The sequence below is a fragment of the Ranitomeya imitator genome, chromosome 8 (genome assembly GCF_032444005.1).
Source record: "Ranitomeya imitator isolate aRanImi1 chromosome 8, aRanImi1.pri, whole genome shotgun sequence".
Classification (NCBI taxonomy): domain Eukaryota; kingdom Metazoa; phylum Chordata; class Amphibia; order Anura; family Dendrobatidae; genus Ranitomeya; species Ranitomeya imitator.
Window position 1 is genome coordinate 131422811 of NC_091289.1, and position 17984 is coordinate 131440794.

Below are 17984 nucleotides of genomic sequence, written 5' to 3' on the forward strand. Positions count from 1 at the left end.
TGCAGCACTAAGGATGCAAAAGGAAAATGTTGCTCTTTTAATTATGCTCCTTGCAAACACAGAACTAAACACTTATAAAATGTGTCCCCTGTCACCGTAAAACCGTCCCGGAGGTGGGACTTTCCTTTGTAATGTGATGCAGCACAGCCGTCATTCCTACCCCCTTGGTGCCGTGCGACGCCTCCTCAGCATTGTTTGAATGTGTCCCGGAGCCTGCGCTGTAATGTTATCCCTTGGCCATGCACACTTAGCGCTGCCCGTCTTCTGACATCATTTAGGTGTCAGGCTGGCAGTGCCTGTGCGTCCACGCTGCCCGAGATCCAACCTCGCAGTGTCATCTAATGTAATCCCACTGCGGGCCTGGGATCCATGGGCATGCACAGTGCATATCCTCACCTCTCACTCCCCTCCTTCCGGCTTCTTCAGACTGTGCGGCGTCATGGCCGTGGCATGCTATTAGGGATCAGCTGACGGCGCACAGTCTGAAGAAGGCGAAGGGAGATGAGCGAGAGCCTGAGGTGAAGATATGCACTGCGTATGCCCATGGATCCCAGGTGTTATGATTTGGTAATTCAGTACCACAATGGACATAGAAGTCAGAGCACATACAGTGACCTGACAATAACCCAAAAACATAGAACGAGCTCTGAGATGTGGGAACTCTGCTGACCGCAATCCCTAATCCTCTCCAACCACACTAGAGGCAGCCGTGGATTGCGCCTAACGCTCCCTATGCAACTCGGCACAGCCTGAGAAACTAGCTAGCCTGAAGATAGAAAATAAGCCTACCTTGCCTCAGAGAAATACCCCAAAGGAAAAGGCAGCTCTCCACATATAATGACTGTGAGTTAAGATGAAAAGACAAACGTAGAGATGAAATAGATTTAGCAAAGTGAGGCCCGACATTCTGAACAGAGCGAGGATAGGAAAGGTAACTTTGCGGTCAACACAAAACCCCACAAACAACCACGCAAAGGGGGCAAAAGACCCTCCGTACCGACTAACGGCGCGGAGGTACACCCTCTGCGTCCCAGAGCTTCCAGCAAGCAAGAAAAACCAAATAAACAAGCTGGACAGAAAAAACAGCAAACAAAAAAAAACACAAGAGCAACTTAGCTATACAGAGCAGCAGGCCACAGGAACGATCCAGGAGGCAGCTAGTCCAATACTAGAACATTAGTATAGAAGATGCTCAGCACAGCCTAAGAGGAGGAGGTGCACAGTCATAGGTTCCCAAACCCTGATAATTATGCTGCAAGTGACTAGCACACTCCAAAGTGTTGTGATGCAAACGGGGGGTTTATTTGCATACAGTAATCAAACGTTTCGGTCATTACAGGACCTTCATCAGTGTACTATAAGGGAATATATACAAAGAAAGTGACATCAAATATAGGACAAAACCAAATAAACAAAAACAAAACGAGAAACAAAAATATATACATCACAGAAAATTACAGTCATGTATACAGGTAAGAATAAACAACTTCAATGGAGTATACATCAAACATCATAAACCTCTGGAATGTGTATGTATGCATAGGGACGCATGGATATAGTAGCGAGGGTACGGAAGGAATCAAAACAGTAGCCGTGGAACAAGTAAATGTACACCTACGCATATACAGGGTGGAGCGCGGTAATTTGCTTTTTTGCACTGCATGCTGTGGCGGCACTGTCGGTCGAAGAGAGGGGAGAGTGGTTGTGGCTTACAGTGGCTGATGGGAGATTTGTATTCCTCTGCCTTTCAGTTGCCATCATGCAGTGGACACGTGAGGAGAGGTCATTTTGTGTTGAAGCGTATTTTTCAAATGCCCACTCGATCATTGCAGTGCAGCGTGCTTTTCGTTTACAATTCGCTGTTCCTCCACGCGGACGTGTTCCTGGACGGCAATCAATTGTAAATTGGGTGAATGCATTCAGAACAGCAGGGAATGTGTCATGTGTACGAAGGGGACCTGAGAGAAGGATTACAACACCACAAAACATCGAGAGAGTTAGAGCAGCAGTACTGCAATCTCCGAAACGCTCTGCTCGGAAGCAATCATTTGCTCTTGGCATTTCAAGACGTTCTCTCCACCGGATTCTTCATGATGAACTGAATTTTCACCCGTATAAAATGTGCGTGGTCCAACATTTGTCAGCATGGGACTATTTGACACGGCGGACCTCTTGTGAAGACATGTTAGCAACGATACCCCGTGACGCAATTGTGTTTTTTTCTGATGAGGCACATTTTCACCTCAGTGGGTGTGTAAACAAACAAAATATGCGTTACTGGAGTGAAACAAACCCCAGAGAAGTTCACGAGAGACCTCTGCATTCGGACCGCGTCACTGTGTGGTGCGCCATATCACGAGTAGGCATCATTGGTCCTTACTTTTTTCAGGATAATGGTCGTGCCATAACTGTGAACTCCGAACGGTACTTGTCTATGATACAGGATTATTTTCAGCTGGCTCTTGAGGCAATGGAACTAGAGGATACATGGTTCCAACAGGATGGTGCCACTGCACACACAGCGAGGGTTACCATGAATTGTTTGAGGCAAATGTTTCCTGGACGGCTTATCTCTTTGAGGGGAGATGTGAACTGGCCAGCACGCTCACCAGATTTAGCCCCATGCGATTTTTTCCTTTGGGGTTACCTGAAGTCTAAGGTGTATATCAACCGTCCCAACACCTTGGAAGACCTAAGGAACAATATTGAAGCTGAAATTGGCAGAATACCAGTGGACATGCTTGTTAGAGTTCATGAAAACTTCAGAAAACGTATGCAGCAGTGTGTGGATAGCGAAGGTCGACATTTGCCAGATACACTATTTAAAACCATGTAATTTAAAAATTCCATTACTGTTCAGTATAATTAAAATATAAAATAAATTTTTCTAATGATCATAATTTTTTTATTTCATTCCCAAATCAGCAAATTACCGCGCTCCACCCTGTATATACATATATACATACATATATATATATATACACACACACATATATACATGCGTGATAGACAGTGGAAGATGAAAAACGGAAGACGTACCATAAAATGACTGTATATCTGGTAGAGCCCCCAAAAAAGAAAACATTGCATCTAGAAGAGAAGCAGTGTTAAAGGTCGTGGCCGGAGTAGAGAAAATTGACACGTAGTGACCCCTAAGAAGACTGAGTACATACCCAAAAGACTGGCCTAAAACGATATGGGCCACAAGTGCAGTGGAACCTGCCTGAAAAAAAGGGGGCATATGAGAGGATATAGGCACGATAATCCGCTAATCGGACAAAAAGGGGGAACAAGTGCCATGTAAAAAAGGAGGACTTACCCACTAAAGCGGAATACACGCGGTGTCCACCGCAAGTGTAAGAGGGAGATACGTGCCCGGTGTCTCTATAAGTAGTGTGTGAAGGGGGCGCTAATCTGTGCGCTGCTATGACGCTGAATGAGACCGGAAGGGGCGGTGCAGTGATGACGAGAGCGTCACATGACCGCTAGGGGAAGAGTGTGGTGCGTTCCACCGACAAAGAAACAGATGGAAGTGAGTTCCAAATAGTAAGACGCTGTAGAGGTGTAGAGATGACGCGAGCGTCACATGACTGGTGGGGGCGGAGTATAGTGCTTTCCATAGACACAGGAGAGGATGGAAGTGCGTTCCAAATGGTGAGCCGCTATGCAGGGTGCAGTACGGTGGCCGTGGAGTGTCACACTAGACAGAGGTGGTGTCAGACAGGCCGGTTCTGTGGGGAAAGGAACATAATTAGTATGAAAGAGAGACGACACCACATTTATGCAAGACATTACCGGATACCTGGTCTGTCTAAACATTAAAACACACAAATAGCATATGGTCTATGGAATGCAAACAGTAACACTTTGCATGGTGCAGAGATCATAGTACACGGAGCCAAAATGGTAGTTCGTAGAAGGTAACACAGTGTACCTTTTACTTAGTACAGAATATCTATATAGAGATGTGAGAACTGAGTCTCACAATTTACACAAGGCCAAAAAAAGACTTTCCAGAACGGCCACCGAACAGACCATACATGTTAATGGTGAATGTACAGAAACCTGGACTGAATGGTCATCACACATGGGACCCCACTGGTACTTGTGGTGAATGAAAAGCTGAAACATAAATGATCATTCAAAAGGAAGAAATAAAACTAAGGTAATTGCAATGTAACATGAAAACATAGATGAAGATGCATACACCATCCTGACCGCCTAAGGTGGGGGTTAGGATATAATAAGAAGGGGTAACAGGTTGTATTTCAAATGAAAGATGATAGCTCATAGTCCCTGTTTAGACCTTTGGGGCTCAGCGTGTTGAGCTCATGTATCCAATACGCTTCTCTGCGTTTGAGTATGGCGATACGGTCCCCGCCACGTCGGGGTGATGTAACATGTTCAATGATTTGAAATTTAAGTTGGGACAGATTGTGGCCTTTTTCAATGAAGTGTGATGGTAAGGGAAGTAGGAGATTCTTGCATCTTATGGTTGACTTGTGTTTTGAAATCCTGGATTTGACCGGTTGGGTGGTTTCCCCTATGTACAACAATCCGCAGGGGCATTTGATTAAATATACCGCAAAATTAGTGTTACAGGTAAAGAAATTATTGATGGGGTATCTCTTGCCAGTGTACGGATGATGAATAGTATCGCCCCTGAGTATATTGTTGCATTGGTTGCAGCTCAGACACGGAAAAGTCCCTGTTTTGGGATGGCTCAAAAAACGTTGGGTGGTATGTGGTTGGATTGAGCCAATGTCGGCTCTTATTAGAGCATCTTTTATGTTACGGGGCCTCTTGAAACAAGGTAAAAAGGGGTGTTGGAATTCATTGATAGTGGGATATGCAGTCTGTAAAATATGCCAATGTTGGCGGATAGTTTTATGGAGTCTATAGGCTGCAGGGTGATATTGGTGTATGAAGGGAATCCGTGATGAAGCGGACGACCTTTCCTTGATGGTGTGATCCATAGTAGCATTCTCTAGAATGCGTGATGGATAGCCCCTTTCGCGGAATTTAGATTTCATTTCCGATATTCTCAGATCTTTTGAAACGGGGTCAGAGACAATTCTGGTCACTCTATTGAGCTGAGATTTGGGGATGGATTTTTTCATATTCGGCGGATGGAAACTGTCAAAGTGTAATAGGCTGTTGCGGTCTGTTGGTTTGGAATACAGATCCGTAGATAGATTGCCGTTGGTGTCCTTGTTGACCAATGTGTCGAGAAAGCTAATCTGATGGGAGTCCTGTGTCATGGTGAAATCCAACCCAGGCCACGCAGTTTTAAGGAATAGAAAAAAGGTCTGCAAAGAATCCAGGTCTCCTTTCCAGATACAGAACACATCATCGATATATCTTTTCCATGTCAAAACATGGTTGAGGAAAAGTTCATTGGTATATATCAGGGTGTCCTCGTAGTGGGCCATGTAAGCGTTAGCGTATGGAGGTGCCACATTAGAGCCCATGGCAGAGCCCTTGGTTTGGAGATAGAACGCATCCTCGAACAGGAAAAAATTATTATTTAGAACGATAGATAAAAGTGTACAGCAAAAATCTATCAGGTCGGGGCTCATGTTGTTATTAGAGAGGAGCCAACGGGTAGAGTGAATGCCATTTGTGTGTGGTATGGATGTATACAGATCCTTCACATCGAAAGATACCAAGATGGAATGTGGAGGGACAGGGGTAATGTTTCTGATGATTTGGAGAAAGGCTCCAGTGTCTAATAGGAAGGAACGGGTATTTCTGATCAAGGGTGTAAGAATCTTTTCTAGATAGATTGAGATAGGGGCCAGGATGGAATCGGTTGAGGCCACAATAGGTCTACCTGGCGGATTGTGTAAATCTTTATGGATCTTTGGGAGGATATAAATGACGGGCGTGATCGGATGTTTCTTAGTTAAGAAATCACGTGTTTTACCGTCCAGTATACCGCGTGTCTGGAACTCATCAAATGTAGTTTTGATGGTATTTTGAATACTCGTTGTCGGGTTATGGGAGAGTTTTTTGTAAGTGGTGGAATCTCCCAATTGGCGGTACACTTCATTTTTATACTGGAGTTTGTCCATTACCACTATGGCCCCACCTTTATCTGCCGGCTTAATAATTATGTCCTTATCTTGTTGTAGTGATTTTAAGGCCTGTCTCTCTGTTACGGAAAGGTTTGAGGGATAATGGATTAGTCCCCGATCCGTGTCATTACGTAGTTTTTGGAACGACCTGTCTACAAAATAAATAAAGGTCTCCAAAGGATGTGAACCCTTGGGTGGTTGGTATGTGCTTTTGTCTCTAAGGCCAAGGCTAGCTGCAGTATTACCTACTGGAGGGGACTGTACAGTAGAAGTCGGAACCTGATTGATCTGGGAAAATTGTAATTTTAACCTTAAGGACCTATAGAATCTCTGTAGGTCCATATCCATCTGGAAAGTATTGTATTTATAGCTCGGACAATAGGAAAGGCCTTTCTGTAAGACACTGTGTTCAGCAACACCTAGAGATTTGGAAGAAATATTAACAACTAGTGGTTGTGGTTGTGGGATCTGGTTATTCGTGTGAAGTCCATGTTTCTTGGACCTGTTAAGTCAAACTACATTTGATGAGTTCCAGACACGCGGTATACTGGACGGTAAAACACGTGATTTCTTAACTAAGAAACATCCGATCACGCCCGTCATTTATATCCTCCCAAAGATCCATAAAGATTTACACAATCCGCCAGGTAGACCTATTGTGGCCTCAACCGATTCCATCCTGGCCCCTATCTCAATCTATCTAGAAAAGATTCTTACACCCTTGATCAGAAATACCCGTTCCTTCCTATTAGACACTGGAGCCTTTCTCCAAATCATCAGAAACATTACCCCTGTCCCTCCACATTCCATCTTGGTATCTTTCGATGTGAAGGATCTGTATACATCCATACCACACACAAATGGCATTCACTCTACCCGTTGGCTCCTCTCTAATAACAACATGAGCCCCGACCTGATAGATTTTTGCTGTACACTTTTATCTATCGTTCTAAATAATAATTTTTTCCTGTTCGAGGATGCGTTCTATCTCCAAACCAAGGGCTCGGCCATGGGCTCTAATGTGGCACCTCCATACGCTAACGCTTACATGGCCCACTACGAGGACACCCTGATATATACCAATGAACTTTTCCTCAACCATGTTTTGACATGGAAAAGATATATCGATGATGTGTTCTGTATCTGGAAAGGAGACCTGGATTCTTTGCAGACCTTTTTTCTATTCCTTAAAACTGCGTGGCCTGGGTTGGATTTCACCATGACACAGGACTCCCATCAGATTAGCTTTCTCGACACATTGGTCAACAAGGACACCAACGGTAATCTATCTACGGATCTGTATTCCAAACCAACAGACCGCAACAGCCTATTACACTTTGACAGTTTCCATCCGCCGAATATGAAAAAATCCATCCCCAAATCTCAGCTCAATAGAGTGACCAGAATTGTCTCTGACCCCGTTTCAAAAGATCTGAGAATATCGGAAATGAAATCTAAATTCCGCGAAAGGGGCTATCCATCACGCATTCTAGAGAATGCTACTATGGATCACACCATCAAGGAAAGGTCGTCCGCTTCATCACGGATTCCCTTCATACACCAATATCACCCTGCAGCCTATAGACTCCATAAAACTATCCGCCAACATTGGCATATTTTACAGACTGCATATCCCACTATCAATGAATTCCAACACTCCTTTTTACCTTGTTTCAAGAGGCCCCGTAACATAAAAGATGCTCTAATAAGAGCCGACATTGGCTCAATCCAACCACATACCACCCAACGTTTTTTGAGCCATCCCAAAACAGGGACTTTTCCGTGTCTGAGCTGCAACCAATGCAACAATATACTCAGAGGCGATACTATTCATCATCCGTACACTGGCAAGAGATACCCCATCAATAATTTCTTTACCTGTAACACTAATTTTGCGGTATATTTAATCAAATGCCCCCAGAGGCGTAGCTAGAGCTTTTGCCGCCCGGGGCTGTTCCCGAGTTTGGCGCCCCCCCCCCCCCCGGCTCAATACACACAAAGGTTACCAAAAACGGTTTTACTGTTTTGTAGAACTTAAACTGGGCCTAATGGTGTCACCCCCACATGCCACACCTGTGACTTAATACCACCACACCATGACCAGGCCACATAGTGACCGAATAATACTACATACAAGGGACAAATACCACAACACCATTTCCAGACCACATATTACCACCACATAGTGACTGAATACTACAATACTGATCAGTAATAAAAAAAAAACCACAATACTATCACCATAAGTGCCAGTATTCACAGGAGATCTGTACTTAGTATGCAGTGTCTGTGTAGAGGTAATACAGAGATCACTGGTGACATTATACACAGGACCTCTATATAGTATACAGTGTATAGTGTCAGTGTATAGGTAACACTGACTCACCAGTGACGTCTCTAGGTGAAGTCCTTCATCTTTCATCCAGCACAGACCGCCATCATTCCTTCCAGCCAGGACTCGTTTCTGCAGGAAATAACACAGTTATCTCGAGCTCCGCTTGCAGAACACATTACTTAATTTTTCACAACTTCTACATTACATCACATGAAGAAAAAAAGGTGATATAGTGTCACTCTGCACAGTAACAGGACCGCCCCCCCATTTAAAACAGTATACTCAAAAAATAAAATAAATACATCACTGCAGTAATAATATCCCTTAATTAGCCCCTATGGTAATAATATTCCCCACCCTGGCCCCGTTTCTCATTCCTGGCTCCAGCCATATGTTCTCGCATCCTGCCCTCATGAGTATCCATTCTACCCCATATGATCTCCACATCCTGCCCCACCAGCCTCCATCGTATCCGTCCTGCCCCATGATCCAATCCTGCCCCGTGTCTCCAATCATGCCCCGTATCTACATTCTGCCCATGCCTCAAGTCCTGCCCCCAGTGTGTCCAGCATATTACCCCCATGTTGTCCAGCAATCTGCCCCAGTGTGTCCAGCATATTACCCCCATGTTGTCCAGCAATCTGCCCCAGTGTGTCCAGCATATTACCCCCAGTGTGTCCAGCAATCTGCCCCAGTATGTCCAGCACTGCCCCCAGTGTGTCCAGCAATCTGCCCCAGTGTCCAGCCTTTCCCCAGTGTGTCCAGCAGTCTGCCCCAGTGTGTCCAGCATATTACCCCCAGTGTCCAGCATTGCCCCAGTGTGTCCAGCATATTACCCCCAGTGTGTCCAGCAATCTGCCCCAGTGTCCAGCATTGCCCCAGTGTGTCCAGAAGTCTGCCCCAGGGTCTCCAGCATTGCCTCAATGTGTCCAGAAATCTGCCCCAGGGTCTCCAGTATTGCCCCAGTGTGTCCAGCAATCTGCCCCATGGTCTCCTGTATTGCCCCAGTGTGTCCAGCATTCTGCCCCATGGTCTCCAGTATTGCCCCGGTGTATCCAGCAATCTGCCCCATGGTCTCCTGTATTGCCCCACTGTGTCCAGCATTCTGCCCCATGGTCTCCAGTATTGCCCCGGTGTGTCCAGCAATCTGCCCCATGGTCTCCAGTATTGCCCCAGTATGTCCAGAAGTCTGCCCAGGGTCTCCAGCATTGCCTCAATGTGTCCTGAAATCTGCCCCATGGTCTCCAGTATTCAGTGTGTCCAGCAATCTGCCCCATAGTCTCCTGTATTGCCCCAGTGTGTCCAGCATTCTGCCCCATGGTCTCCAGTATTTCCCCAGTGTGTCCAGCATTCTGCCCCATGGTCTCCAGTATTGCCCCAGTGTGTCCAGCAATCTGCCCCATGGTCTCCTGTATTGCCCCAGTGTGTCCAGCATTCTGCCACATGGTCTCCTGTATTGCCCCAGTGTGTCTAGCATTCTGCCCCATGGTCTCCAGTATTGCCCCAGTGTGTCCAGCAATCTGCCCCATGGTCTCCTGTATTGCCCCAGTGTGTCCAGCAATCTGCCCCATGGTCTCCTGTATTGCCCCAGTGTGTCCAGCATTCTGCCACATGGTCTCCTGTATTGCCCCAGTGTGTCCAGCAATCTGCCCCATGGTCTCCTGTATTGCCCCAGTGTGTCCAGCATTCTGCCACATGGTCTCCTGTATTGCCCCAATGTGTCCAGCAATCTGCCCCATGGTCTCCAGTATTGCCCCAGTGTGTCCAGCAATCTGCCCCATAGTCTCCTGTATTGCCCCAGTGTGTCCAGCAATCTGCCCCATGGTCTCATGTATTGCCCCAGTGTGTCCAGCAATCTGCCCCATGGTCTCATGTATTGCCCCAGTGTGTCCAGCAATCTGCCCCATGGTCTCATGTATTGCCCCAGTGTGTCCAGCAATCTGCCCCATGGTCTCCAGTATTGCCCCAGCCCCAGACAGTCAGACATAAAGAAAAAAAAAAAAAAAGTAAAATCCTCACCTCTCCCGTTCCTAGCGCAGGTCCGGTGCAGCCAGTCAGCGTCTCTCCGGCTCTGCGACGCTCAGGACAGAGAGGCAGAGCGGCGCGCACAGTAGTGACGTCATCGCGCCCTCTGCTCTGAGACGTCGCAGAGTCAGAGGACGCTGCAGCTGCCGGCGCCGCAGGAACCAGGAGAGGTGAGTATAGAGCGGGGGGCGGGGTCCGGTGGTGGGGGGAGCTGGCCCTGGTCGTGGCGGCGGACGGCGCCGCCCGAAGATTTAAAGGGGCGTCTTTTTTTTTTTTTTTCTTCTCCTGCAGCGCCGGCCGCCCCCCGCATTGTGCCGCCCGGGGCGCACCGCCCCCCCCGCACCCCACTTCCTACGCCACTGAATGCCCCTGCGGATTGTTGTACATAGGGGAAACCACCCAACCGGTCAAATCCAGGATTTCAAAACACAAGTCAACCATAGGATGCAAGAATCTCCTACTTCCCTTACCATCACACTTCATTGAAAAAGGCCACAATCTGTCCCAACTTAAATTTCAAATCATTGAACATGTTACATCACCCCGACGTGGCGGGGACCGTATCGCCATACTCAAACGCAGAGAAGCGTATTGGATACATGAGCTCAACACGCTGAGCCCCAAAGGTCTAAACAGGGACTATGAGCTATCATCTTTCATTTGAAATACAACCTGTTACCCCTTCTTATTATATCCTAACCCCCACCATAGGCGGTCAGGATGGTGTATGCATCTTCATCTATGTTTTCATGTTACATTGCAATTACCTTAGTTTTATTTCTTCCTTTTGAATGATCATTTATGTTTCAGCTTTTCATTCACCACAAGTACCAGTGGGGTCCCATGTGTGATGACCATTCAGTCCAGGTTTCTGTACATTCACCATTAACATGTATGGTCTGTTCGGTGGCCGTTCTGGAAAGTCTTTTTTTGGCCTTGTGTAAATTGTAAGACTCAGTTCTCACATCTCTATATAGATATTCTGTACTAAGTAAAAGGTACACTGTGTTACCTTCTACGAACTACCATTTTGGCTCCGTGTACTATGATCTCTGCACCATGCAAAGTGTTACTGTTTGCATTCCATAGACCATATGCTATTTGTGTGTTTTAATGTTTAGACAGACCAGGTATCCGGTAATGTCTTGCATAAATGTGGTGTCGTCTCTCTTTCATACTAATTATGTTCCTTTCCCCACAGAACCGGCCTGTCTGACACCACCTCTGTCTAGTGTGACACTCCACGGCCACCGTACTGCACCCTGCATAGCGGCTCACCATTTGGAACGCACTTCCATCCTCTCCTGTGTCTATGGAAAGCACTATACTCCGCCCCCACCAGTCATGTGACGCTCGCGTCATCTCTACACCTCTACAGCGTCTTACTATTTGGAACTCACTTCCATCTGTTTCTTTGTCGGTGGAACGCACCACACTCTTCCCCTAGCGGTCATGTGACGCTCTCGTCATCACTGCACCGCCCCTTCCGGTCTCATTCAGCGTCATAGCAGCGCACAGATTAGCGCCCCCTTCACACACTACTTATAGAGACACCGGGCACGTATCTCCCTCTTACACTTGCGGTGGACACTGCGTGTATTCCGCTTTAGTGGGTAAGTCCTCCTTTTTTACATGGCACTTGTTCCCCCTTTTTGTCCGATTAGCGGATTATCGTGTCTATATCCTCTCATATGCCCCCTTTTTTTCAGGCAGGTTCCACTGCACTTGTGGCCCATATCGTTTTAGGCCAGTCTTTTGGGTATGTACTCAGTCTTCTTAGGGGTCACTATGTGTCAATTTTCTCTACTCCGGCCACGACCTTTAACACTGCTTCTCTTCTAGATGCAATGTTTTCTTTTTTGGGGGCTCTACCAGATATACAGTCATTTTATGGTACGTCTTCCGTTTTTCATCTTCCACTGTCTATCACGCATGTATATATGTGTGTGTGTATATATATATGTATGTATATATGTATATATATGCGTAGGTGTACATTTACTTGTTCCACGGCTACTGTTTTGATTCCTTCCGTACCCTCGCTACTATATCCATGCGTCCCTATGCATACATACACATTCCAGAGGTTTATGATGTTTGATGTATACTCCATTGAAGTTGTTTATTCTTACCTGTATACATGACTGTAATTTTCTGTGATGTATATATTTTTGTTTCTCGTTTTGTTTTTGTTTATTTGGTTTTGTCCTATATTTGATGTCACTTTCTTTGTATATATTCCCTTATAGTACACTGATGAAGGTCCTGTATTGACCGAAACGTTTGATTACTGTATGTACATAAACCCCCCGTTTGCATCACAACACTTTGGAGTGTGCTAGTCACTTGCAGCACAATACTAGAACATTGACTGGAGGCCAGGATCAAAGCACTAGGTGGAGTTAAATAGAGCAGCACCTAACGACTTCACCACATCACCTGAGGAAGGAAACTCAGAAGCCGCAGTACCACTTTCCTCCACCAACGGAAGCTCATAGAGAGAATCAGCCGAAGTACCACTTGTGACCACAGGAGAGAGCTCTGCCACAGAATTCACAACAGTACCCCCCCTTGAGGAGGGGTCACCGAACCCTCACCAGAGCCCCCAGGACGACCAGGATGAGCCATATGAAAGGCACGAACAAGATCGGGAGCATGGACATCAGAGGCAAAGACCCAGGAATTATCTTCCTGAGCATAACCCTTCCACTTAACCAGATACTGGAGTTTCCGTCTTGAAACACGAGAATCCAAAATCTTCTCCACAATATACTCCAACTCCCCATCCACCAAAACCGGGGCAGGAGGATCAACAGATGGAACCATAGGTGCCACGTATCTCCGCAACAATGACCTATGGAATACGTTATGGATGGAAATAGAATCTGGAAGGGTCAAACGAAAAGACACAGGATTAAGAACCTCAGAAATCCTATACGGACCAATGAAACGAGGTTTAAACTTAGGAGAGGAAACCTTCATAGGAATATGACGAGAAGACAACCAAACCAAATCCCCAACACGAAGTCGGGGACCCACACAGCGTCTGCGATTAGCAAAACGTTGAGCCTTCTCCTGGGACAAGGTCAAATTGTCCACTACATGAGTCCAAATCTGCTGCAACCTGTCCACCACAGTATCCACACCAGGACAGTCCGAAGACTTAACCTGCCCTGAAGAGAAACGAGGATGGAACCCAGAGTTACAGAAAAACGGCGAAACCAAGGTAGCCGAGCTGGCCTGATTAATAAGGGTGAACTCAGCCAAAGGCAAAAAGGACACCCAGTCATCCTGATCAGCAGAAACAAAGCATCTCAGATATGTTTCCAAGGTCTGATTGGTTCGTTCGGTCTGGCCATTAGTCTGAAGATGGAAAGCCGAGGAAAAAGACAAGTCAATGCCCATCCTAGCACAAAAGGCTCGCCAAAACCTCGAAACAAACTGGGAACCTCTGTCAGAAACAATATTCTCTGGAATTCCATGTAAACGAACCACATGCTGGAAGAACAATGGCACCAAATCAGAGGAGGAAGGTAATTTAGACAAGGGCACCAAATGGACCATCTTAGAGAAGCGATCACAAACTACCCAAATGACTGACATTTTTTGAGAGACGGGAAGATCTGAAATAAAATCCATAGAGATATGTGTCCAAGGCCTCTTCGGTACCGGCAAGGGCAAAAGCAACCCACTGGCACGAGAACAGCAGGGCTTAGCCCGAGCACAAATCCCACAGGACTGCACAAAAGAACGCACATCCCGCGACAGAGATGGCCACCAAAAGGATCTAGCCACTAACTCTCTGGTACCAAAGATTCCAGGATGACCGGCCAACACCGAACAATGAACCTCAGAGATAACTTTATTCGTCCACCTATCAGGGACAAACAGTTTCTCCGCTGGGCAACGATCAGGTTTATTAGCCTGAAATTTTTGCAGCACCCGCCGCAAATCAGGGGAGATGGCAGACACAATTACTCCCTCTTTGAGAATACCCACCGGCTCAGACAAACCCGGAGAGTCGGGCACAAAACTCCTAGACAGGGCATCCGCCTTCACATTTTTAGAGCCCGGAAGGTACGAAATCACAAAGTCAAAACGGGCAAAAAACAGCGACCAACGAGCCTGTCTAGGATTCAACCGCTTGGCAGACTCGAGATAAGTCAAGTTCTTATGATCAGTCAAGACCACCACGCGATGCTTAGCTCCCTCAAGGCAATGACGCCACTCCTCGAATGCCCACTTCATGGCCAGCAACTCTCGATTGCCAACATCATAATTTCGCTCAGCAGGCGAAAACTTCCTGGAAAAGAAGGCGCATTGTTTCATCACTGAGCAATCAGAACTTCTCTGCGACAAAACAGCCCCCGCTCCAATCTCAGAAGCATCAACCTCGACCTGGAACGGAAGCGAAACATCTGGCTGACACAACACAGGGGCAGAAGAAAAACGACGCTTCAACTCTTGAAAAGCTTCCACAGCAGCAGAAGACCAATTGACCACATCAGCACCCTTCTTGGTCAAATCGGTCAATGGTTTAGCAATACTAGAAAAATTGCAGATGAAGCGACGATAAAAATTAGCAAAGCCCAGGAACTTTTGCAGACTTTTCAGAGATGTCGGCTGAGTCCAATCATGGATGGCCTGGACCTTAACAGGGTCCATCTCGATAGTAGAAGGGGAAAAAATGAACCCCAAAAATGAAACCTTCTGAACACCAAAGAGACACTTTGATCCCTTCACAAACAAAGAATTAGCACGCAGGACCTGAAACACCGTTCTGACCTGCTTCACATGAGACTCCCAATTATCCGAGAAGACCAAAATATCATCCAAGTATACAATCAGGAATTTATCCAGGTACTCTCGGAAGATGTCATGCATAAAGGACTGAAACACCGATGGAGCATTGGCAAGTCCGAATGGCATTACTAGGTACTCAAAATGGCCCTCAGGCGTATTAAATGCAGTTTTCCATTCATCGCCTCGCTTAATACGCACAAGATTATATGCACCACGAAGATCTATCTTGGTGAACCAACTAGCCCCCTTAATCCGAGCAAACAAATCAGATAACAGCGGCAAGGGGTACTGAAATTTAACCGTGATCTTATTTAGAAGGCGGTAATCTATACAAGGTCTCAGCGAACCATCCTTCTTGGCCACAAAAAAGAACCCCGCTCCCAATGGCGACGATGACGGGCGAATATCCCCCTTCTCCAAGGACTCCTTCACGTAACTCCGCATAGCGGCGTGCTCAGGCACAGACAAATTAAACAGTCGACCCTTTGGGAATTTACTACCAGGAATCAAATCGATAGCACAATCACAATCCCTATGCGGAGGTAGGGTATCGGACTTGGGCTCATCAAATACATCCCGGTAATCAGACAAGAATTCTGGGACCTCAGAAGGGGTGGATGACGAAATAGACAGAAATGGGACATCACCATGTAACCCCTGACAACCACAGCTGGACACAGACATGGATTTCCAATCTAATACTGGATTATGGACTTGTAGCCATGGCAACCCCAACACGACCACATCATGCAGATTATGCAACACCAGAAAGCGAATAACCTCCTGATGTGCAGGAGCCATGCACATGGTCAGCTGGGTCCAATACTGAGGCTTATTCTTGGCCAAAGGCGTAGCATCAATACCTCTCAATGGAATAGGACACTGCAAGGGCTCCAAGAAAAACCCACAACGCCTAGCATACTCCAAGTCCATCAAATTCAGGGCAGCGCCTGAATCCACAAATGCCATGACAGAATAAGATGACAAAGAGCAGATCAAGGTAACGGACAAAAGAAATTTTGACTGTACCGTACCAATGGTGGCAGACCTAGCGAACCGCTTAGTGCGCTTAGGACAATCAGAGATAGCATGAGTGGAATCACCACAGTAGAAACACAGCCCATTCTGACGTCTGTGTTCTTTCCGTTCAACTCTGGTCAAAGTCCTATCACACTGCATAGGCTCAGGTTTATGCTCAGATAATACCGCCAAATGGTGCACAGATTTACGCTCACGCAAGCGTCGGCCGATCTGAATGGCCAAAGACATAGACTCATTCAGACCAGCAGGCATAGGAAATCCCACCATGACATCCTTAAGGGCTTCAGAGAGACCCTTTCTGAAAATAGCTGCGAGCGCACCTTCATTCCATTGAGTGAGCACGGACCACTTTCTAAATTTCTGACAATATACCTCTATCTCATCCTGACCCAGACACAGAGTCAGTAAATTTTTTTCTGCCTGATCCACTGAATTAGGTTCATCGTACAGTAATCCGAGCGCCAGGAAAAACGCATCAATATTACATAATGCAGGATCTCCTGGCGCAAGAGAAAATGCCCAGTCCTGAGGATCGCCACGTAAAAAAGAAATAATGATCCTGACCTGTTGAACTGGGTCACCAGAGGAGCGAGGTTTCAAAGCCAGTTTACAATTATTTTTAAAACTCAGAAATTTAGTTCTATCTCCAAAAAACAAATCAGGGATAGGAATTCTTGGTTCTAACATAGAATTCTGAACCACAAAGTCTTGAATATTTTGTACTCTTGCCGTGAGCTGATCCACACATGAAGACAGACCTTTAATGTCCATCGCTACACCTGTGTCCTGAACCACCCAAATGTCTAGGGGAAAAAAAAGGCAAAACACAGTGCAGAGAAAAAAAATGGTCTCAGAACTTCTTTTTTCCCTCTATTGAGAATCATTAGTACTTTCGGCCTCCAGTACTGTTATGATTTGGTAATTCAGTACCACAATGGACATAGAAGTCAGAGCACATACAGTGACCTGACAATAACCCAAAAACATAGAACGAGCTCTGAGACGTGGGAACTCTGCTGACCGCAATCCCTAATCCTCTCCAACCACACTAGAGGCAGCCGTGGATTGCGCCTAACGCTCCCTATGCAACTCGGCACAGCCTGAGAAACTAGCTAGCCTGAAGATACAAAATAAGCCTACCTTGCCTCAGAGAAATACCCCAAAGGAAAAGGCAGCCCCCCACATATAATGACTGTGAGTTAAGATGAAAAGACAAACGTAGAGATGAAATAGATTTAGCAAAGTGAGGCCCGACTTTCTGAACAGAGCGAGGATAGGAAAGGTAACTTTGTGGTCAACACAAAACCCTACAAACAACCACGCAAAGGGGGCAAAAAGACCCTCCGTACCGACTAACGGCACGGAGGTACACCCTCTGCGTCCCAGAGCTTCCAGCAAGCAAGAAAAACCAAATAAACAAGCTGGACAGAAAAAACAGCAAACAAAAAAAAACACAAGAGCAACTTAGCTATACAGAGCAGCAGGCCACAGGAAAGATCCAGGAGGCAGCTAGTCCAATACTAGAACATTGACTGGAGGCCAGGATCAAAGCACTAGGTGGAGTTAAATAGAGCAGCACCTAACGACTTCATCACCTCACCTGAGGAAGGAAACTCAGAAGCCGCAGTACCACTTTCCTCCACCAACGGAAGCTCATAGAGAGAATCAGCCGAAGTACCACTTGTGACCACAGGAGGGAGCTC